Raw genomic sequence first — 22,325 nt, 5'->3', positions numbered from 1 at the left:
GTGTATAAGTATATTTGATAGTGTTCTATTGATCATTGACTGCATGTATGAGTGAGTCTGTAGGTAAGTGATTAGATATGTGTATAGATCTAGGAATCACTGAGTGTTTTTTTAGAAACTTGTATCGATGTGTCAATGGATTTAAATATGGTACTCTGTATTTTACAGTGAGTGACGAAAGATTATACTAGTGTATGATGAGGTGTATCGTCACGTGGATGATGTCATCAGTGATGTCATTTGAGATGTCATCAGTGATGTCACTGACCATGTCAGGAATGATGTAATATGTGACATCATCAGCAGTGGATTGCGGGCGCCCGAGATATAGTTAGTACAACTAACTATATCGGCGGAATTTCAATGGTTTTGTATGAGTGAAATGTCCAGCTAACTATAACACCCCTAAAATCTACAGTTTTTTTCAGTGAATTTCTAAGGTTTTTTAAATGCGAATTCCTAACTATATCAGGCCTGAAACCTATGGTTTTTTCAGTGAATTTCAAAGGTTTTTTAAATGCTAATTCCTAACTATATCAGGCCTGAAACCTATGGTTTTTTCAGTGAATTTGCAAGGTTTTTTAAATGCTAATTCCTAATTATGATGTGTGTGAAACCTATGCTTTTTCTGTGAATTCCTAAGGTTTTTTCAATGCTAATTCCTTTTTTTTTTTTTTTTTTTTTGTTGTCCTCATATATGCCACCAGAAAGTATCAACTCTAGATGGGGTCTCTCTCGCAGGGCCACTGGCACCAATCGATTTCGATTCCGCCCCTGGATTGAGTGCTAGGCCTGCAGAGGTCGCCCAGAGGTAAGCTGTCTCCTTGTCCAACTCCCATTTCCGTTCCGTTGTACCTTGCCCCTTGGGAGGACCGGACCACAAACCTCTGGCATAATCATTGGACTCTTTATTTGTCAGACCATACTTTCAGAGCAGACCATACCTTAGTAGCACCCTCTCCGCTACATAACATATCAAACTGACTGATAGCCATGACATTTCTTAGGCAGTCAGCGAATATCGGGGGGCCTCAGATTTCCACTCTCTGCAAATCTCCCTCCTAGCAATAACAATAACATAGAATATGAACTGTGTGGCACTGTCTCTGATGTTATATCCACGTGGGAGGCCTAAAAGAATCAATCTCGAACTACAAGTAACTGGTGTTAATAGTACCTCCTCTAGGAACCCACACACATGTCGCCAGTAACTAATAATTTCTGGGCAGTCCGCAAACATATGTATGTCGTCAGCTGCAGGGAATTTACATCTTGGGCAGTAATATCGATTAACTGAGATCTTTGATAGTTTCGCTGGAGTTCAATAAATTCTATACGCGGTGAACAGGTGGTTCCTTCTGAGGTTAGCAGGTTTTATGATCTTCTGTGAGATTGTAAATGAGTCTATCCAAGCCTTCATCATCTCATCGGTGTTATCAATTAAAAGGTTATCCCAAAGCTTCGTGATTTCAGACTCTATACTATCCTTTACACCCACTAAAGAGTTATACCAAAGTGAGATCTCCCCTTTCCTGCCTCTCCCTCTATTGGTTAAGTCTAGGATCTGGGTCTCTTCCTCATTCCCCCTTCGCTGCCTCCCCCACCAAGAGGACAATTGATAATATTTAAATCTTGTGAGGGACCCCCCCGTTAGATTAGATAGAGATTCCCAATCCATTAGTTGAGAATTATTGCAGAGGTCACCCCATTTCACAAAACCCGCCTCCCTCAAGGGGAGGGCCAATCAATCTAATAGACAGTCAGGGGTGCCCGGGGAATCCCATATTGGGGCTTGGGCATTATAATATGGGATCCCCAGAATCTGACGTATGGACTGCCAGTTCTTTAATGCCGCCTGTAGTAGCTTCAAGCGGACCTTTTTGTAGTATTTTTGATCCCCGAATTTGTAGAGGAAGTAATCTAGACCTTGTGGCTAGTCAGATAACAAAGCTCGAAAGAGACGGCCGTGAGAGGAGGAGTCCAAGTTATTTGCAAGGAGTCTAAAGTTTTTTGACTGGAAAGCGTAACAGTAGAAGAGCAAATCAGGGAGAGCCAGCCCCCCCACTTTTAGCCCCCTTCTTAATTTCTTCCACGCAATCCTTGGGGATTTAGTTGCCCAAATGAAAGACCCGATCTTCCTCTGTAGACTACTAATATCTTTGTGATTAAAGATCAGGGGAATATTGTTAAATAAAAAGGTGACTTTGGGGAGGATGATCATTTTGATCAGATTGACTCTACCATAAATATTCAAGGGTAGACTGCCCCATATGCTCAGCATCTTACTTATCTCCTTTACCACTACCTGCCAACTGGTTTTTGGAACTTCTGCTAGTTTCTGAGTGAGGTGTATACCCAGATATCTAATTTTTTGTTTAGCACCAGGTATCGGGATCGGGATATTCCAGCTCATGATATCTGTTTTTTCCTTGTTTATTTTATATCCTGACACTGTGCCAAATTCTTCTGCTAACTTAAATAATCTCGGAATAGCCTCTACAGGATTGACAGTATAGAGTAGAAGATCATCAGCATATAGTGCAGTCTTTAACTCTAATTCTCCCAATTTAAAAGGAATAATTACCGGATCTAATCTCAGAGAGCAAACAAAGGGCTCGATATATATATCGAAAAGAAGCGGGGACAGAGGGCAGCCCTGCCTCGTGCCTCTGGAGATATGAAACCAGTTGGTCAGGCCGCCATTAATCAAAACCTTGGCACGAGGGCTCCTATATAATGATTTTATTCCTTCGATAAGGGAAGAGGGGAATCCAAACTTTGCCATAGTCTCCCATAAAAAGACCCAGTTGACCTGGTCGAATGCTTTTGCAGCATCAATCGCAACAATGGTGAGTGACAGTCCTTTCTCCTCAGCTACGTCTATTGCTCCAATCACCTGAAATGTGAGCTCGTTTAGCTGGCGGCCTGGTATGAATCCCCTCTGGTCTGAGTGAATTATGGTCTTGATCACTTTAGCCAGTCTAGTTGCTAATATTCCGGAGAATATCTTTAGATCTGAATTTAGGAGGGAAATGGGTCTGTATGATTCGATCTTTTTAGTGTCCTTATTTGATTTTACTATCAGGGCAATGGTGGCTTCAGACCAAGAGGGTGGAATATCACCTCCATATCGAAAGATTCTGTTGAAGAGTGACAGTAATACAGGTAGAATCTCCTCAAGATTATCCTTATAGACCTCAGTCGGTAAACCGTCTGGGCCAGCAGCCTTGCATCTGTTCATCTTATTCACCTGTGCTCTTATCTCCCCCTCGGTGATATCACTGGCTAAAATAATCTTATCGAACTCGCTCAGTTGGGGCAATTCCCTCGAATACCACCACTGCTCCAGCTCTTCAACTCCCGGGCGGTTATTTTCTTGATACAATTCCATCATAAAACCTCTTGCTTCTTCCCTAATGTCCTCATCTTCCGTTAATACCCCCCGTGTCTCGCTGGATTAAAGAGTCGATGTTATTCCTACTCCTCTCAGATCTTGATTTCCAGGCAAGAAGGGCGCCGCACTTTTCTCCATACTCAAAGTTCTTAAGCTTACTACTCTCCCATCTATCCTTAATTAATTTTTCAGCTCTAGCATTAAATCGTGATTGTAATTCTAAGAGTTCCTTTTCTAATTTCGGTATTTCTCCTCTGTCTTCCAGGGCAGCCAACTGTAACTGTTGCTCCTTCTTTTTAATGCAATCAAGGTCATTAGAGTCCCTTTCCTTAATAGATCTTCTTTTATGGGCCATCTGAGAGCTCAAGATCCCTCTCATATAAGTTTTAAATGCTTCCCAGACTATTTGTTCCGTGGCTGTGCCCATATTGAATAGGAAGAACTCGGAAGCACTGTTCTTAACCTTAACTTTAATTTCCTCATCTAGTAAGAGTGATCTATCTAGGGTCCATCTATAGTCTAAAGGTCTGGCCTTAGAGTTGACCTTTAGTTAGACCACAGAGTGGTCAGAAAGACCTGCTGGAATATATGAAATTGAAGCAATGTCAGACATAAACACACGGTCTACCAGAAAGTAATCAATTCTGGAATATTGCCTATACTTTTTGCTGTAGAAGGAATATCCCCTTAAGGCACCATGCTTAGCTCTCCATATATCTTCCAGACTGAACTCCTTCATAATATGTCCCAGAGCCGAGAGAGAGTTTCTTGGGACATTATATTTAGCTTTAGAAGTACGATCCAACTGACTATCTAGCGCTAAATTAAAATCGCCTCCAAATATTAGTGGCGCTGTGTACTGTATCAGGACTCCCTGTAACTTTAGAAGGAAGCTAGGATTATCCTCATTGGGACCATAGTATACAATATAATTCCTAACTATAACGTGTGTGAAATCTATGTTTTTTTCAGGGATTTTACAAAGTTTTTTAAGTGCTAATTCCTAAATATAATGTGTGTGAAACCTATGGTTTTTTCAGTGAATTTCCAAGGATTTTAAAATGCTAATTTCTGTATCTATTTTTATATTTTTAAATATTTATTTTCCAATAAACTGCCTTTGTATATTGTAATACATTAACTGTATTCGGTAATATGCAGCGGCACAGCTAGTTTTTATGATTTGCATAAAGTTAAACTGTATAGTCTACATCTTCAATCAAAATATAAACAGTCAAATTTGTGAATTTATTTTTTTTTTTCAACGTGCGCGCAACGTGCGCGCACCTCGTGATTTTATTTTTTTTTAAAGTTTTTTTTCCCTGTAGGGGTCCTTCAGAGACCCCCTGAGAAGGCCTAGGGAGTCAGGGAGTCTCTACCCTGCCCCCTTTTCACATTCTCCACTATTGTTTTTGACTCAGTTCTGCCTCGAGGGTGCGAGCAACGTGCGCGCACCACGCCATTTTTAAAAAAATAATAATTTTTTGCCCTTCGGGGTCCTTCAGGGACCCCATAAGAAGGCCTAGGGCGTCTGAGAGTCTCTTCCCTGCCTCCTTTTCACGTTTTAAAAGCTTTTACGAAAAGCGGGTAAAACGTCATTTATATGCGACGGTCGCGCAACGTGCACGCATGCGTGCGCACACGTTGCGCACACATAAAGTCATGTGACATGAAAACAACACTTTTGATTGGTTTATAGTAGTTTCTTTTCCAAAATCTTGAAAAACCCCACCCACTTCCCTCACTATCTCTTTTTGGTTTCTGAGAGAAGGATCTCTGCTTTGTTCCAGATTTTTTCATATAAAAATGGCAGAACAGCAGCCTCAGGGTTCTTCTGAGTTTGTGTGTGAGTAACTCTATAGATGAGTGTCCATGTGTAATAAGATGTATAGGTGTATGAGTACATATGATGAGTGAGTATATGTATGAGTGCCCATATAGACCTGTTAGTGAATGACTGGATGTGTATGTACATTTTGGAATTACTGAATAGGTTGTTCTAACTGGAAATGGTATCTCCATTTTTTTGAAACTTTTAGTTTCTATTTTTGAATGTGTGTATTAAGGGTTATATTACGCGGAGAGGAGGTCTGCCACTCTTTCACAAGGATGATGTCATCAGTGATGTCATCAGTGAAGTCATTTGAGATGTCATCAGTGATGTCATCAGTTATGTCACTGACCATGTCATGAATGATGTAATATGTGACATCATCAGCAGTGGATTGCGGGCGCGCGAGTTATAGTGAGTACAACTAACTATAACGGGGGAATTTCAAAGGTTTTTTAAATGGTAATTCCTAACTATAACGTGGCTGAAACCTATGGTTTTTTCAGGGAATATCAATGGTGTTGTAAATGATAATCTTTAAATGTATTAATTGTTATATTTTTTATACTGATTTACTACATTATTTAAAATTATTTATTTTTAGATATTTTATTTTTCAAATTACATTACATATTTTTAATACAAATTGAAAAAAAAATGTTTTTACACCTCTCTGCAACGCGGCCCCCTGAATCGTTTGCAGAGGGGGAACTGATTCCCCTTGCATACTGGGGGTCCCTGGGGGCCAACTAGCCCACCAGGAACCTCCAGTATTCCCCAGGGGGCTGCATTGCAGAGAGGTGTAATGAGACCACACCCTTTTTTACACCTCTCTGCAGCGCAGCCCCCGGGCGTGTTTGCAGAGGGGGAACTAATTCCCCTTGCATACTAGGGGTCCCTGGGGGCCAACTTGACCACCTGGAACCTCCAGTATGCGCCAGGGGGCAGCATTGCAGAGAGGTGTAATGAGGCTATGCCTCTTTTTACACCTCTCGGCAATGCAGACCCATGGCGCATTTGGAGAGGGGGAACTAATTCCCCTTGCATATTTTGGGTCCCTGGGGGCCAACTAGCCCACCTGGAACCTCCAGTATGCGCCAGGGGGCTACATTGCAGAGAGATGTAATGAGGCTATGCCCCTTTTTACACCTCTCTGCAACGCAGCCCCCTGGCACGTTTGCAGAAGGGAAACTAATTCCCCTTGCATACTGGGGGTCCCTGGGGGCAAACTAGCACACCTGGAGCCTCCAGTATGCGCCAGGGGGCTGCATTCCAGAGAGGTGTAATGAGGTCACACCCTTTTTTTAACACCTCTCTGCAACGCAGCCCCCGGGCGCGTTTGCTGAGGGGGAACTAATTCCCCTTGCATACTGGGGGTCCCTGGGGGCCAACTAGCCCACCAGGAGCCTCCAGTATGCGCCAGGGGGCTGCATTGCTTTGCCCCGGGGGACAGCGGTCACCGGGGCCGTGTGTGGGGGGGATTGGGCCCCCCCACACTTTTTTATCACTATGCCCCCGTGATTTGGTCCCCCCAGGGGGTAATTTGAAAAAAAACAGACCAGGTTTTTAAAAAACATTTTTTGGGCCTTGGGGGTCCTTGTGGAACCCCCTGAGCAGGCCTAGGGGCTCAGGGTGCTTCTACCCTGCCCCCTTGTTGTGTTCTACACGTTTGTTTTTCTGATTTCTTGTGCCTTGGTCTACAGAGCACAAGATGGCTGCCAACACTTCCTGGTTTGAAGTGTTGAAAGCCAATGAGCATGCAGCTTGTGCTGATTGGCTGCCACTGTCTATCAACACTCCAAAACAGAAATTGTTGGTAGCCATCTTGTGCCTCGGTAGACTGAGGCACAAGAAAGCAGAAAAACAAACGTGTAGAACTCAAAAAGGGAGCATGGTAGAAGCACCCTGACCCCCTAGGCCTGCGCAGGGGGTCCCAAAAGGACCCCCAAGGCCCCAATTGCGGGGTACGCGTACCGTACTCGTTCGGTTCGCGCACGGTACGCGCACGGTGCGCGCTTATAGATATATATATTTTTTCTCTTTTGATTTTCTCAGGAACTACACCATTTAAGCAAAAGCGTGATCTGCGAATCAGACTCTACCATTTCGCCAAATTTCTTGTAATTCCGTTCAGCCGTTCGGGCTGTAGCCGTGTCTAAACGTCCTATGGAAAATAACATGGGAAAAACACGTTTTGGGATCCCCCTTTTTTCTCAGCCCCCACTTGACAAATCCCCCCAAAACTTTCAGGGAAGGAGCGGGCCATCTTCTTTGAGAAATTCGCGAAGATTCATCAACCGGCGCCAAAGTTATTCCAAATAGAATGGTGTGGATTTCTTATGGAAACTAGGTCCTAACTATTTCTAACCTACTGGCGACCGCGAAGCTAGAATAGCGAAACGCGTCAGTCAGGGGTGACGGGGGGTTTGCAAATAAAGATTTTCTAATCGGATTCCAGTGTGCTTGCCTGTTTCTGACTTGGATAAGTTGGAATGTCGTGAAAATATATATATATGTATATATATATATATATATATATATATATATATATATATATATATATATATATTCACTGGAAAAAAAAGTGATGTCACTGACCATGTCATGAATGATGTAATATGTGACATTATCAGCAGTGGATTGCGGGTGCGCGATATATAGTTAGTGCAACTAACTATATATGGAATTTCAATGGTTTTGTGTGAGTAAAATAAGGTTTTTTAAATGCTAATTCCTAACTATATATGGTCTATAACCTATGGTTTTTTCAGTGAATTTTCAAGGTTTTGTAAATGCTAATTCCTAACTATATATGGTCTATAACCTATGGTTTTTTCAGTGAATTTCAATGGTTTTTAAGCTAATATCTATATCTGTAAAATATATTCTTTATTACGTGACGTATCACGTAGCCACGTGAGACGCCTCATGACGCGTCGCATAACCGTGACGTATCGGCTTTGCAGCGCAAACAAAACCGGTAACGTAAGCGCGCCGGAGCACGCTTACAGATATATATATTGTTTTTAACCTTAATTAGACAAAATCCACACGTGCACATATCTTGAGGCCTTGCAAAGGCACATCAAACAAACAGTCCCTACAATTTTTCAAAGTTTTCTTGATAATCTATTCCATTAATTTTTTTTTTTACTGTTTCTCTTGTTACGCTTACCGGGAAGCTACCCGGTACGCGAACCGGACGCTCCAAAAACAGAAGATGGCGGACTCCCGTTACGCTGCCAGTTAGCTTCCCGGTTCGCGTACCGGGACGCGCCTCTATGGCGAAAAATCGCAAAAAAATGTTTTTGCCCCGCGGGGCACTTTAATATCCCCTTCATCAATCCTAGGGGGTCAGGAGGGGTCTACCATGCCCCCTTTCCTTCATTTCCCCCTTTGTTTTTCACCGCATCTTGTCTCTCGATCCTACCGAGAGACAAGATGGCAGCCGCTCCGGACTGTTTAGAATGTTGACAGACACCAGAGAGCCAATCAGCTTCGCTTCGCGAAGTTCCGTTACGCGTCAGGTACGCGAACCGGGGCGCTGCCCGGAGCGCGCTTACAGATATATATATTTTTTTGAACGTTAATTTCTCAAAATCCACTGGAACACATATATTGAGACCTAGCAAAGGCACATCGGGCTACCAGTCCCTACAATTTTGCCAAGTTTCGTGGAAATCCATTCAGCCGTTCGAGCTAAAAGTGAGGCCAACCGCCCTATGGAAAATTGCATGGGAAAAACGTGTTTTGGGACCCCCCTTTTTTCTCGGTCCCCCCTTGACGAAACCCCCCCAATTTTTCAGGGGCTGCTCAGAAATAAAATGTGCAATTTTCCTGAAAATTTCAGCCAATTCCGTCCTCAAGCGCCAAAGTTATTCGATATAGAATTTTCAAAAATCCCATAGAGAAAAAATCCTAACTATATATACCTACTGGCGACTGCCAGTAGGTAATAATATTATATATATATATATATATATATATATATATATATATATATATATATATATATATATATATATATATATATATATATATATATATATATATATACACACACACACAGAGGGAAACTAACTAAACATTTCATACCATACTGAACTTTCTGATTATATGGGCAGTCTCCCCATCTGAGGGCTTTCATAAACATTGTGCAGGGGTCAAGGGCAGGGATGTAGGATCTTCATATCGCCTAGTTTAAGTATCATTGTTTTTACTAATTTTACATTGAGCAGTTGTTTCCTGTTCCACCAGAGTCCCATCGGGCAGCAGCAACTCTCACTTTGCTCCCAGACAGGCCGGATGCATTGTCTTGGAGCAGCAGAGGAGCGACTGGCAGTTTGTCACATTTGCTTCCTAGAACACTTACCTTATGGCGACCTGCCCGCAGGTAGTATCTCCAGTCCCAGAATTCTTTCCATGCAGGAGTCAGCAGGGGGTATGCTGTAGGCATCTCCATGTTTGTCTTGGTCCTCCTTTCCATATTTCTCTAGAAAGAAATTCTGGGTGTTTGGGAAACCCAATCCTAAATCGCAACTCCTCTAGCCTTTAGCTTTTTTCCCCAAATCATCATGGTAGCTTGCATCTTCCTGAGAGGTACTTTCCACTTTAACAGTATATAAGGCCACTTTCTCACTTGCTCCTTGCATTGCACACGTCTTCATCACTGTGGGTGTTTTTCTTTACTTTTGTTCATTCCAGTCTTCCTGTAAGTTGAATTTCCCCACATGTTCTGCATCTCCAGTTTGGTCCTGCCTGGTTGTGTTTTAACTTGATTTTTTTCTACTTGTGATTTCAGTCACTAGGAGGTATTTTACCTAAGGGCTTTTTCTTCCTCCGGGACTACTTCTGGAAGGCAGCATCTGCTTAGGAGCTTCCAAGTGTACAAGTGTCAGTAGCATTGTTACTACTGGAAGTGGTTGCCCCTACCCCGGACAGACCAAGACTGTAAAACCCTGGACTTTATGGACAACTCACAGTCACAGGCTGCTTTCTGAACGACCAACACCCAACAAACGTGTCAGTTTCCATCCTCCCTTAGAGACATCAAGATAATGCTGGACATGCAATTGGATTCCCGTTGTGCATATCCTACTTATCCAGGGAAATGTTCCTTAAGTGATTAAATGTTGTGAACTCGTATTTCAGTCGTATGAATGGCCAAGTAGGCAAGCCAGTTAAATGCTAATTTAATTAGAGTTCTTGGGGTTAGGATAATAGTCATCTTTTACTCTGCGATCACATTTGCAACTAGCCTTCCAAATTGGCAACCTGATGCTCTGTACTTCATGTTGAATCCTGTCATTATCCACTGCTGCAGTACATATTAATGTGAGGTTGGTTGTGTTTTCTTCATCTTTTTATTTAGAGTTTGATAGGCTGACCTTCTATTTGTCATAATTCAGCAGGTAGTGTGAAATCCAAAATCAGGATGTTAAAATTCAATTTGTAAAGGGATATCTGACCAATATTATTTATTCATTTGGTATGTCACTACATTGAGGTTGATAATATCGACCTACAATAATATTGCATTTACAACATTGCCCAACTACAATTTAAGTTTATAATCATTTGTCTGAAAGTGGTGGGCCATAATACTTGCCACAGGTTCATCTCGTTGTTTTCAAAATTTGCCTGGGTATGCCCTCACACAAACATGTACCTATACACTGACATTCACTTTTTTTACCAAAAAACACACTTGCACACACTCACACTTTCACAATCACTCTTCTGCTATAATATTAAAGTAGTTGCGCCAGAGCCTCTTTGTAATTATAATTGTAACTTGGTACTTATAGAGTGCACAGCTCCTCAAATAGAGTGTCCCGGCGCTATAAGACCTCAAGACAGATACTGACAGTATAACTACCATAGACTCGGCTCATAGCCTATTGCTGGAATAACCATGTTTTCAGTTGCTTCCTGAAGGTAAGCAGATCCTGCACCTAAGTGCCAATGCCAGGCAGTTCCACAGACGGGAGGCTTGCACATGGAAGGAGCGGCCACCTATTCGGGCGAGGGAGCACTTGCGGGTGAGCGCCTGCTGCTGCAATGAAGACCTCAAAGTTTGGTGCGGAATATAGTACTGGACACTTTTCCTAATATAGGAGGCACCCATGTCATAGAGAGCTTTGAAGGCCAGGAACAAAGCTTTGAACTGGATCCTCTTGTGGATCGGTAGCCAATGGAGGTATTTCAAATGGGCGGACATCCGCGTTCTAGGACCTAGCATGAGTATCGCCCTAGCCGCTGCGTTCTGGACCACCTGAAGGCTTGTCAATAAATATTCCGATAGACCCAGGTACATAATGTTCACGTAGTCCAGCCTTGATACTATTAAAGCCTGGACCACTATTTTCCAGTGTGCAACCGGAAATAGGGGCAGAAATTGTTTTAGCATTTTTAGCGGGCCGAAGCAGGACTCAGCTACTGCTTGGATCTGGGCCCACATCGATAAATTATGCTCCAGCTTGACCCCCAGGTTCTTTACTGTCTTTACCGAGGTTGTAGGAGGGGACATGTCTGAGGGGCACCATTGGCTCCACAAATCGCAAGGGGAAAGGCCAAAGAAAATGATCTCTGATTTCTCTGAGTTACATTTTAGTTGGTTCATTGCAGCCAGGAGAATACCTCTCATAGGCAGGTGTTAATCACATCCCCTCTAAAATAGGTGCCCTTGTCACAGCGAAATCATCCGCGTATGATACTACAGTCTCTCCTTAGGCCTCGGCCAAGTGCCCAAGGGGGGCCATATAAAGTTTAAAAAGTGTTGGGCCCAGAATCGAGCCCTGAGGAACCCCTACCTTCATGGGGTGTTGGGGGCAGCAAAGGGCGGGGACCAAATTGTTTGCTGACGCCCTTTCAGAAAGGAGGAGATTCAATTAAGTACCATGCCACCAAGGCCGCAATGCGGGAGTCTCTGCAGGAGCCGGTCATGGGCCACGGTAACAAAGGCCGCAGATAGGTCCAACAACATCAACACAGCCTTGCCTCCCTTGTCTAAAGTCCCCTTAATGACCTCAGACACATCCAGTAGCACTGTTTCAGTGCTAAAGTTTGCTCTGAAGCCGGACTGGCTCTGGTGAAGCACCTGGTTGGCCCCCACATATTCAGTGGTAACAAGGTTCACATATTTCTGCAAGATATTGGTCTGTAATTAGAGGCTATTGTGGGATCACCTAAAGGCATTTTTAATAGGGGGAGAATTATTGCATTATCCCAGCTGTCAGGTACCAGCCCATTCTAAAGTGAAACATTGACAAACAAATTCACAGCTGGGTTGATAATCCCAGCTATGGAAGCCAATACTTTGTCTGGGCAAGGGTCAGAGGGTGAGCCTGATTTGAGGGCTCTCATATTTTCCAAGGATGTTTCCTGGGGAATAGGAGGAAACTGCAAGAGAGACAGTCCCTTCACATGAGTGGAAGAGGCCAGGGGCCCCGAACACCCTCCCTTGACCAGGGGCTGATCCGAAAAAGCATCTTGAATATTTTTAATTTTGTCATGGAAGTAAGAGGTCAAAAGGCTCGTCCATGCATCAGTGAGGGTGAATGCCCTGACAACTTGACTCGGCAATGAGAACTCTTTTACTATTTTAAAAATTTCTTTGCTTTTGTTTCCAGCCAATTCAATTTTGGAGGAGAAAAAAAGTTTTGACTCCTCATCAATCTTATTTTAATGAACCTTCAGTGCCTGTTTGTAAATTATTTTGTCATTAAGGTTAAAGTTCTTCTGCCACACCCTCTCCAAACGTTTACAGGCACTCTTCTGAGGGCTTCTGTAAACCAAGGAGCAGAGGCTCGAGCTGACTTTGTTGAGCGAGAGGTGGGGGGGGGGTGCAAGCTACCACGCGCAAAGCTGTAGCCAGTTCTCCAAACAGACTACATCATACTCGAGATTACCACTAAAGGGAATTGGATGATTACTGAGGGCAGCGCTCATGGTGTCTGAAGTGATTTGGTGAAAAGGTCTAAAAATGCAGCGCCAGCCCAACTAGGAGCTGCCCTATGATGAAGCATGACACCACTTGGGGTGTGTGAGGGCCATTGCTCCTAATTGGAAGTATCCCTGGACGAGCATTATCTCTCTTGCTCCCTCTAGCACCTACCTACATCCGCCATTACTGACGTGCCTTTCCTCCTTCCTTTTTTCCTCCCCTTTTCCCTCTTTCCCTCCTCTGGACCCCAGGAACAGCAAACCTTTTGTTGAAAACGTCTGATCGGGCCCGTATGCTGGACCTACCAAGCCCCCTGTCCCTTCCTGTGAGACTTTATATCAGTGCAGCAAGAAGCCGTATGGTGCTGCCTGGCACCAAAATGGTGCAAATGAGGTCCCTGGAGTTTTGGGGTTTAGTTAAATGATCCCTGCAACAGGTGTTGGTTTTCCTTAATTGGCTGTAGTTTGATTTCTACACTGAGGCATTGGTTAAGTGAGTTGAGCAGATTCAAATTGTCAGAGGTCTGTTCACACCCCTTCCTGCTCCTAGGAGGCCCACACCGAGCCACCATGAGATGAGTTGGACATTACCTACAACATCTGGGCTGAAGGCACTGGATCCTGCAGTGATGAAGCAGAGCAACATACACACAAGAAAAAGTATTTGTGAAACTTGGTATTAACAAGAGAGTAAAAAAAATAGTAGGGATAGAAAAAAAAATTTAAGGAAAAGAGAAAGAGAGAGATCTAAAAAGTAAGGCAAGAGTTAGAAAATAAAGATCAATAAAGGTAAAAGAGACAAAGAGAAAGTAAATGGAAGATAATGCTTCAAGGCGAGAGGGAGAGAGAGAGACAGAGGAGGCAGGGGGTGGCTAAATGATTTTACATGCAGAACAGTATATAACGTCACTAAAATATGACTTGCCTCTTGATTTTTTTTTCAGAAGTTCAATGCCAAGCCGGTATGCGTTTTGACAACTGTGGTAGCGCTTGTCCTGAGAGCTGCTCCCAGCTGGGTAAGGAGGTCATCTGCGGAAAGCAGTGTGTCCCAAGATGTGTCTGCAGAGATGGCTTCATCCTGATAGGCTCGGGGCGCCCGTCATGTATACCCAGGGATAGATGTTATGCCTGCAATCGCAACAACGGCGTCTACTCTACCTGCGGCACGGCCTGCCCCTTGAACTGTCAGAATTACCTTGCACCCCCACCCGCATGTGTAAGGAGCTGTGTTCAGGGCTGCTCCTGCAAGAGTGGCTATGTCTTGAAGAGCGCAAATGAGGCCATGTGTGTGCCAACGACCGAGTGTCCGCAGCTATAAAGGGACAGTAGACACAGATGGGAACATGGGAAACAGTATTCTTGTCCAACAACACTGCTATTGCATTATTTTCTCTGGAATTCTCATAATAATGATTGCAAATCATACATGACCTGTCACCTCCTTGCTTCGTCTAATGGGTATCGAATACTGCTAGTCTATCATTCACCCCAAACTATAGCTGTACGTAGAAAAAAAGTAAATAGTTTTCTACAGTTTCAAAGTTTTGTGTTAATGCAATCTGCTCTATTAAACAATCTATCCATAGTCATGCTCCATGCGCTCCTATAAATCGAAGGCATGCCCGACACAATCACCTAGGAGGTTGCACTAAAATGCAAGCGGTAGTTACCTTGACAATCACTTCTTCTTCCAAGTTTCTCAGCACTGTCCACCTCCCTTCATTTGATAACCCGCATATTCATGCTGCTTGGACTTTAGACCATATTAGAAGGACAATGTTCGTGCTTGTAGGACAAATAAGGTGCTCCCTCCTAGTGGTGAACTAGGCAGGCACCTAGAACTGCCCTTGTATTGGCTTGCTGTAGCATCCAATTGACCCTGCTGCATTAGAGAACGCACACAGTACATTAATTCGTTCACCTTGTCTTGTTGCCAGACATTGAAAAGGGGTTTATTTTTTGTGGGACTCACAGAGGTCAAACTATTTTTTTTAATGTAAAACTTGTTACATGAAACTACACCTACTCAGCCTGAAAGACACTTATTAGTGCACTGCAAAATAAAGTGTTCTACATGGTTAAAATTCAAGAATCCATACTTGTGTCTACTGTAAACAATACGTTCTCCTAGTCCTCCACAATTTCTTATTGCTGAATTACTCACAATTTCACGCAGTTCCCCAATCGTTTTTCTTTCATTTACACACACTAAGATACACACTATGCAAAATCCTTTACGAACAACTCTCTCGTCATTTCACTTACTCGTCCCCATGCTTGCACGCTCACTCACTCACTGATTCACTAATGTGTCAGAAATGTCAGCAATCACATGCCCTTAGTTCTGTTAAAAAGGCCCTGCAGTTTGCCTGCCCCAGTCCCTGAGTTATCTTGCAGGGACCTTCGTGAATGGAGAAGAGTGGTCGTTGTGGTGTGGTAGGGGGAATTCCTGTAAAACGTCAAGACGGACGCCTGCCGAACAAGTGTACGTTGGTAGATTTAGTCATGTATTCCCTGTGGGTGGAAACCTTGCATTAGCCTTTTGCCTGACGTTGAGCACCCTGCCCATCATAATATCTACTACACTGTACCTGCTCCAACCTTAAGAAATACGAACATGTTTACCACTCCTTACTCCACTCCACTCAGAAGGCTGATCTCTGGATTCATTATTTTTTAATGAGTGGGAAATCTTACAGATTTTCTAAACACATTTAGAATATTCTCTACATCATAACTTGAAATGTTAGAAGGGAAATCATATCTTAAAAATAGACAAGTATTGCTGTGTATAAAAACAACAAATACATGCTGGTCATTGTTAATGTCTTCAAAATATTGAGGACAGAAATATCAACCTGCACATAAACTGACTCCAAATAATTCTTACTGCCTCTACACCGACAAGGTCATCACAGCTATGAAAATATAGATTTACCATTCACACTCAAGATCCTATTCTTCATAATATAGTATAAATCATTATTACAGCATCTATAAGCCGAGGTTGATATTGAAAATTCATTATCTTGGTAAGACACAAATACATCTTCCAGTAAAATGCACCACCCCAGCTCGATGAAAGGCTGCACTCATCTTCCTCATCCCTCATACATATTAGGAGGATTGTTCTTAAAGGAATTGGTGGGTGGGAGACCACAGCTCTGGTGAGTGGGAGTTGAATGTAGTTTCATGAAGATTAAGAATGAGTAATCAAAGCTAATCGATCTTCATCATACCCATTCCCATGCTGCACCCTTTACCATGTCACAAGTGAGTGAAAACAAACCCAGAGTCTAAAATCAAGAGTACCTTTGTAGCCCTTCTAGTCATCTGTAATGTGAAGTCTACTGCAAGGTAAGCTACAGCATCATTCAGGGAGCTAGAGTTGCTTGCGTTACCATTCAGTATCTGATTTTAGCCTCTTCCTTCGGAACCCCCACCTGCACCCACACCTGCAGTCCTCCTGCAGTCCTCCTCTCTATGCACCGCAGCCAAATGCATGTTCACCTCTGCATGCAGCATGTACTTTCCTTGAATGACTTAAAACTTCTGTTTGAAGTTTTTATCAAAGTTCATATAAATGAGCATTTTTCTTGAAACATTTAAAGTCGTTTATTTTGATGTATTTAGTTCTCTGCTGTACTGCTTGATTCACATGGTCTTCTGATATAGTTTTTCATTGTTCTTGTCAATGGCTTCCTCTTAAATAGATTGCTATTTAATTGTTTTGCATATTTCGTTATACTAATTGTTTTGCTTTGCAATTCTTTATTGAAAAATCATAGCAAGACAGTATGAAAGGCAGAGGGAACGAGGGCGTCGGAGCTGCGGAGCAGGATGCTCAATACGTCGTTCACTTCACAAGGGGCTCCCCGGGCCCTGGTGCAGGTGGCGGCGTCAACAGCGTTGGAAACAGGGTTTCTTACTTCTCTTAAGTTTTTCCAGTTCCCAAAAGCAGAAACAACCTCCTGAGGCCCAACATACAGTTACAGGCACCTCCTAGCAGGTCAGAACTCCCAACAAGGACTTTCGGTGGAACTGGGGGTGAAGTATTTTTGTCCCTGAGACTTTAAAACAGGAGGCAAGCTCTTTTTCAAGCCTTGAAGACTTTCCTCAAGCAGGGGACACAGGACACAGCAAAGTCATTCTTCTTTTTTGGCAGAAACAGCAACTGCAGGCCAACCCCAGACACAAAGCAAGGGCAATACTTTTCCTCAATTTCTTCAGCTCTTCTCCTCAGCAAAGGTTCCTCTTATTTCCAGAAGAAGTCTTAAGTTCAGAGGTTTTAGGTCTGATACTTATACCCCAAAAGGTCTTTGATCCCTTTGTGCAAGGGGCTCTGAGCACAGTCCAAACAAGTTTTAGGGGCACTCTGGCAGTGCACAACAACATCCTTGGCTCCAGACACACAGCAGGGAGGTGGAGCCAGCATCATGGAAGGCAGGCACAGCCCTATGCAGGTACAGGTGCTACTCCTCCCACCACTCCACTGCAACTCCCCAGCCCCTGTCACTCCAAAACCAGCAGTCAATCCACAAACAGGCAGAGGCACACAGGAAGGTTGAACCAGCAAATTGTCACTTTCTAAAATTGGTATTTTCAAACACACAATTTAAAATCCATCTTTACTAAAAATGTGTTATTAAATTCTGAGTTCAGGTATACCCAAATCCATTTTCTTATTTCAGTCCTATGGGAAGGTATATTTGTAAAAATTTTACAAAGCATTTCCCATTCTGTCCCATTGGCAGGATAGCCTTTAAATAGTGAAAAACGAAATTGGCAGTATTTCACTATCAGGACATGTTGCACATATCAGTACATGTCCTACCTTTCACATACACTGCACCCTGCCAAGGGCGGTACCTTGGGCCTACCATAGGGGTGTCCTATGTGTAGGAAAAGGGAAGGGTAAGGCCTGGCAAGTGGGTGCACTTGCCAGGTCGACATGGCAGTTAACAAACTGCGCGCAGGCACTGCAGTGGCTAGCCTGAGACATCTTTTTAGGGCTACTCATGTGGGTGGTACAATCAGTGCTGCAAGCCCACCAGTACCATTTGATTTACTCACCCTGGCACACTTAGTGCACTTTACTAGGGACCTACTGGTAAAACAAATATGCCAATCGGGGAGAACCAATCACATTAACAATTTACACAGAGAGCATATGCACTTTAGCACTGATGAGCAGTGGTAAAATGCCCAGAGTCTTAGAGCCAACAACCACAGGTCAGGAGAAAATAGTAGGAAGAAGCAAAAAGTTTGGGGCTAACCCTGCAAATAGAGTGATTTCCAACTAGAAAGTTAAGGTAAGGAAGATAAAAAAGGAAAACAAGGAGCGAGAGAGTGTGGGGAAGGTGAATGCAAGAGAGAAAGAAGAGTGAATGGTAGAGTCATACTTCAACAAGGGCTACGCCGGGGCAGGTCCACATTTGTGATGCATATCTTAGTCATGGCAAGTGCCATATGCAAGATACAGCCTTGTAGGTGGGAGAGGTCTGGAGAGTCTGAGAGGTCACGTGGAAAGATCAATGGGCAAAGAGCTTGTTTGTGACCGACAGGGTCTCACTCAGCGTGCTGTCATCTGCCTCCCAGAAAGAACGTACTGAGGGGCAGTCACAAAGAACATGGAGCAGATCACTGTGGTCATGGAGATGGCCAGAGAAGATCGCATGGAGTAACAGGCCTGCAGCTCACAGCTTCATCGGAGTCCAGTGCCAGGCATGTATTGATTTTAAAGGACAAAAATTCAAGCGTGCCTCTCCTGCCCCACAGTTAAGCGGCTACAGGGGTTCCGCGCAATCCTCCGGTTCATAGTCTGTCGATAGCCTGTTTTCCATATGGTACTGAGGCTAATGAGGAGGTGTAGGGAGTAAAGATGATGTCGTAAGAGGCGATAGAAGCCAGATATCACCCTGAAGAAGTGGCCCCAAATTCAAGGATGGGAGACTATAGAAGAAGGTTGGAGGACCCATTGTCACGCACCTCCAGGACTGTAAGGGCAAAAGGCCGAATTCATTGAAAAAACACTGTAAAGGGTTTGAGGGCAACCTAGCAATAATCTGGCTGAGACTCTTGATGCCCCCTAAGCACCAAGTCTCCCAGTCCAAAATTTCACCACCTATGTGCAAGCTAGAGCTACCCCTTAGTGGTGCATGTTCATTAAGAAGGGAATTCATTCGGAAGATGTGGTGGGCATGCCTCCACGATTTTACCATGGCTTGAAGAATTGGGTTGGTGGGACCCGGCAGAGGTGCGCCAGATTTGTAAAGTACGTGCAGCCCTTGTGGACAATCAAATAGTACCTGCAGGGGTGGGTCTGGAGTCCCGGGAGCATATAAGCAAACTGGGAGAGGTGTAGAGACAATCACAGTGTTAAACCTAAGGATGATCTAGGCCTCCTCAAAAGTGATAAGCCAAGAGTTTGGTGCTGGCCAGGCGGGAGCTGGAAGGTCCCCCAAACAAAAGACCCATAATGAGAGACAGAGGTGGGACTATTTCTCAAAGTCTAGCTTCATGTAGGCCCGGAGGCACCATACTGTTCAATCTTCTATTGATATAGAACCCCAGATACTTGAAGTTGAGAACTTCCACTATAAAGGATAGGTGGCTAAAGCCACACAAGTGGTTATTCATGGCTTAACCCAGTTGACTCAGTAGACCTAGAGTGCAGCAAAGCCAGTTAGGATATATAGTAAGACCGTGAGGGAGCAAAGGAAATCCGAGACGGCAAGTAGGGTATCATCAGTCTAAGGATATACGGCGAATGTCCCGATTGGATGGGGATGCTAGTAAAGAGCGGGGGTTCACAAAGAGAGACTGTAAGAGGCTTATTGTCAAAATGAACAGCAGGGGGGATAACAGGCAACCCTGCCTGGCCCCCCCTCTGGATTGGAAACGGGTCCGAGAGAAACCATCCACAGTTAACCAGGGCAGTATGTGCATCATAAAGCCAACAAACTTTGGCTATGAATCCCTCCCCTCAGGCCAAACTGCCTGAGGGTCTTAAAAAGGTACACCCACTCAATGCGATCGAATATCTTCCATGAGTCCAGGGAGAGAGTGAGGGCTCTGCCCTGCAGACCGTTAGCTGACCACAGGGTATGGGCAAGAGTGCAGAGGTGATTCCTCAAGGAGTGGCCTGCGTATGGGGAATTAGGGACAGAATCACCTTCTGAAGGCGGGTCGCAAGTACATCAGCAAGTATTTTCATGTCCCCGTTGAGGAGGTGTGAGAAGTTGGCCTGATATATGATGTTTCCAATTCTGGAACCACCTTGTATCAGTCCAAGCTTTCCCTTATGGTGTCTGGTTGTAAGTCAACCTTGTAGACAAGCTATCTTAATGGTAGCATAGACTAAGCAGCCTTAAAGGCTTAACTCAAGAGGTCGTGTTAAGCGAGCTGTTTTACCAATCACAGTTCTGTAATATCAAATGAAAGGACACCACACAAGTATATATTATAAAAATATATGTATTTATTACTTAAAATAATCCCCAGTATTCTTTATGAACAAAGGGGCACAAGCGTTAAATCAAAAGCACAGTATAACATACAAAGTTGCACAATTATGGATGAGGGCGAGGGGCCACTCAGACCATATACTAAGAAAGTGGTATAAGAGATACCAATCGAACAGTGGTTAGGCCTAGGGCCTAGGGAATCGCTGGGAGCAGCCGGGACAAGCAATGCTGAAGTCGGGAAAAGCCCGCGGGATTGGGGTGCAGTGCTTAAAGCACACGCATGCACCAATGGAAGTCAATGGTGCGTAAAAGTTACACAAATAGAGTTTTAGTATACTTCCGCTGAACCTAGAAGGACAAAACTTTAGACACAGACACTAGAGGTATGTACCAGTGTGGGAACACCGGCGTTGCAATGTTACCTCACCCACAGGAAGCGGGTGCATAGGGTCGAAGTGGCATCGGGTTTCGTCGTGAAGGTTCTGGGTGCTTGAAGCTGAAGAGGCTGCAGGCGATGTGAAGGAGAAGTGTCCGGTGTGATCCAAGGGTGGATCAGAGTCGTAAAGTACCTGAAAGCAGAGGGGACAGAGTCTGGGTCACTCAGCAGTGACCAGGGTGGAACCAGGATGGAACCAGGCAATGTCGGGCGCAATCAGGTGGTTGTCAAGGAGCTTCTCTCCACTGTCACGTGGGCTCTGGGGCATCTGCGATGTCCAGGAGCAGGTCACGATCTGTCCCACAAAGGCTCTCGCCGTCGGCGCTGTCGGCTTCAAGATTGGAGCAAACAACACTTGGCAAAAGCAATCCACACGGAACTGGAAGATTGCTTCTCACTCGGACCAGGAGGGTCAGAGTGGGTACTCCTTTTCAGGGGAGTGGGTGCAAATCTGGAGCAATCAGAATCACAAGTCGTATTTCGGTTTTCGTTGGCACAGGGGCCACAAGCCAGCTGGCAAGTGACCGGGCCAACGCGTTGAGCCAAAAGAAGCAGAAGGGCCCCACGCAGCACTCGTCGAGTGTGGAGGGCTGAACTTCGGTGCAAGAGTGGTTTAGGATTGGGGCTTCTCAAACCCCGGTGTACAGCTTCAAGGGTCACTCGTGGGCTGCACGGTCAGCGTCTCGTGGTCTTTCCAAGATGGCGTGCCCCATGCTTCCGGTCGCCTCCACGGGTCCCAGCTCTGCAGGGACTGTGGATCGGGCTGTTAGGAGGCAGGCAAGTTTAATCTCGTTGATCTCTGTTGCTCGATTTCCGGCGGGAACTGCAACAAAGCAGACGTCGAGGTGCTGGATGGTGCCTGTTTGCACAGGGTGGTCACTCCTTGACCACAAGGGAGATTCTTCAGTCTTCTACATTGAGTAGGATGTCGAAGGGTCCAGAGTTTCGTTTCTTATGTTTCATCAGGATAATCTGAAGTGCATTGGCACTGCTCCCACTCTTATTCGAATCTGGGGGGCTGGATTACCTGCTAGGTCCCCTCCTATGGGTGGGACCCAGGAAGGGGGTGGATACACCCCTTTCCTTTGATCCAGGCAGCGCTGGGACTGGGGCTGGTGTGCCCCAGAACCGGTTTGACCGGATTATGCATGGGGCAGCCTTGTGCTCCCCATGCAGTGTCTGGTTTCTTTCAAACCTCCCTGCTACAATCCACTATCTCCTGTCTGGGGGGGTGTGACACCTCTCTACGACAGG

General features: G+C 44.5%; 1 long non-coding RNA gene across 1 annotated transcript in view; it reads left to right on the top strand.

The window, feature by feature from the left end:
* LOC144767600 (uncharacterized) overlaps window positions 1-15,221 on the top strand; it is a 172,372-nt gene extending 157,151 nt beyond the window's left edge. Inside the window, exon 6 of the long non-coding RNA XR_013598277.1 lies at window positions 14,114-15,221. This is a non-coding gene — a long non-coding RNA (uncharacterized LOC144767600). The remainder of the gene's footprint in view (window positions 1-14,113) is intronic.
* The last annotated feature ends 7,104 nt before the right edge of the window (window positions 15,222-22,325 follow it).

The sequence above is a fragment of the Lissotriton helveticus genome, chromosome 7 (genome assembly GCF_964261635.1).
Source record: "Lissotriton helveticus chromosome 7, aLisHel1.1, whole genome shotgun sequence".
In the NCBI taxonomy this organism is placed as follows: Eukaryota; Metazoa; Chordata; class Amphibia; order Caudata; family Salamandridae; genus Lissotriton; species Lissotriton helveticus.
The sequence above is the reverse complement of the archived record's forward strand: the minus strand, read 5'-3'. Positions and strand labels throughout refer to the sequence as shown.